We start from the raw sequence: 2,540 nt of genomic DNA on the forward strand, positions 1-2,540 counted from the left end.
CCAAGCTTTATCTCTCATTTAGGAAGACAAGAAAAGGTGAGCTGGCAGACCTGGGGCTTTTCCAAAGCAGGAAGGATCGCATGACTGCTCCCAGTGACTTTTCCCTGAATAAAGCACAAGGTGTTCCTGGAACAGCAAAGGGCAGAGACTTGGAAACTTAGCACCAGGGAAGGATCCTAAAATGATGAAGCCGAAGAGACAAGTTTGGCATATTTTCCGGATGTAAAATGTCGGACTCAAAATATATAAGTCATAAGACAGAATCTGTGACCAAATTGCTGGGCAACTGTAACTCAGTTACTGGAGTAAATTCTTCCAGCTTTTGGCTGAATCAGTGTTCGATGAATAAATACACGATGATTCTTTGGAGTAGCTACGAATTCCTTATAAAAGAGGAATAAGGCAAACCTGCTCTTGTTTCATATATGCAGATGCTTTTCAGCCTTTGAATGGAAACAGTGAAGCCACTTATGTTTTTCGACAAAAGAGTTATTTTTGTCAAGCTCAGAAATCAGGTACATTCTTGGTATTTTAAAGAAAGATATAGGGACAACACAGTTCCACAACTGACTAAATAGTAAGTTTTTAAATATTCCCAGCTCCTAAAATAAAAATGATCAGCCAAAGTGTTTTTGAGGGTGGCCTTATCTGTAAACTGAGTCCCTGCCCCGAGACAGCTCTAAGCCCATGAACATAAGACACAGTTTGCTGTGGCCCCTGGAAATACCAAGGATTTTCCTGGAAATCAATCTCAGAGTTTATAGCATTACTGGGTCTTCTTAGTTATAGATAGCAGAGGCTGCTCTCATTGTCCTGGCGTATAGTGACATCAGATATCCAGGACAAATTGGGCCCCGATTCAGCTGATCCTCAGAAACCCTATTCCAGGAAATCTAAAAATCCACAATATTTTCTTCTACCAAGCTAGGTCAGTGGGCTTAGTTCTGCAATCCACACAAAAGAAAATACCATGGGTCTGGGCATTAAACCCAAGACATTTCAATGTCCTGATGATTTATTACCAGAGCAAATATTGCAGACCACAATATCATTTATCATGTAATTACATATCTTTCTGGGAGATAACACACATGACCACAGAAGCAATGTAGAGCTATCCTGTCTTTTGCTCTGGGCCTCAGTTTCCTTGCCTGTACTGGGAGAGGCTTGGGCAGGGTGGTCTGTGGATCTTGAAGGTCTCTTGCAGCCCTAACCTTCCAGAGTCTGTAGACATATAGGGAGATGCTGCTCTTACACAGAAGTAGCCTTCTTGAGCTGTGGTTTCATTGGTATCACCTCCAATCTGTGCCACACAGCTACTTAGACTCTCTAAGCCTCAGTTTCCTCATCTGTAAAAATGGAGATAATGACAGTACCAACTTCTTAGGGTTATTGCTATGATTATTAAGGTAATGTATGCAAACTCCTAAGAAGGAAATCTCAGAATGCACTCAATGTATTAGCTATTACGATTATTATTAGGACATCTCATTGTAATAGCTTTTTTCCCCCTTACTTTCGCATTTATTCTTACCACACAAACTATCTCCCAGAGTAAAACTTCAGAGGAACCAGTCACGAGGGATCAAACCTCAAGTCCATTCCCAAATGGGTGATCCTGGGGCCTAATCCTAGATCTTCCAAGGATTGTAGACAATTACCTCCACTATTTTTTGTATTCAGTACATGTATTGCCTCTATCAAGCCATGTACATAGATATATGTGTATTGGGCTGTTAATGTTGTGGAAATGTTTAGGAACAAATATTTCTTTGAGTATCTTTATTTTTCTATGTGTTAGAACAAGGGAATTTCGATGCTCCTTAAAGGACTTCCTCTGGAGAAAAACTCCTGTTTGCATAATGCTTCTGGAATCTTATTTTCTTTGTGATGTATTAGGAAAACAATATGTTAAGCTTTTTCTTTTTCAGACATAAGTGTTTTCTACTTAGGCTACCAGAGGTTGAATACAGAGCCCTGTGAATGTACCTAAGCAAATCTTAATTAATGGCATTCACTTCAAAATATGCCCAGTCCACTTCCAGACTGCCAAGGCAGAGTCAGGGTTCAAGTTACCATATGTTGACAGGGACAGGCTGACAACACTCTTCTCAGTCCAGAAGTTTTCCTCCTTGGTCCCTAAGTGCTCTTTCCCTGATCGCTCTGCAAATCTACTTCGTCTGTGCCATCTCCTCTTGAAACCAGGTTTCTTTGGAATGGAAAACGGGTAAAATAGCCATGGGTGCCTGAAATCTTCCACTTTTGCCTTTTAGACCAAAATATCAGCTGCTTGATGTAATGCACGTATGAGTCATACTATTGCATGTATAATAGGAAATCCCAGTTAATAGCCTCCAGACCCTGTCATAAACTGTGTTATTATTTCTGATACAGTATGAGAGAAACTGCAGTATAGGAGAACTGAGAAAATTTGAAAACAAAATCACATGTTTTTAGTTTGAATCCCTCATTACGTCCTTCTCCTTCCTTGCTTTACTGCTTCTGTGACAACAATGGAATGATTTTCACTGTTCTACTTT

This window comes from Pteropus vampyrus, unplaced genomic scaffold (genome assembly GCF_000151845.1).
Source record: "Pteropus vampyrus isolate Shadow unplaced genomic scaffold, Pvam_2.0 Scaffold262, whole genome shotgun sequence".
NCBI classification, from domain to species: Eukaryota; Metazoa; Chordata; class Mammalia; order Chiroptera; family Pteropodidae; genus Pteropus; species Pteropus vampyrus.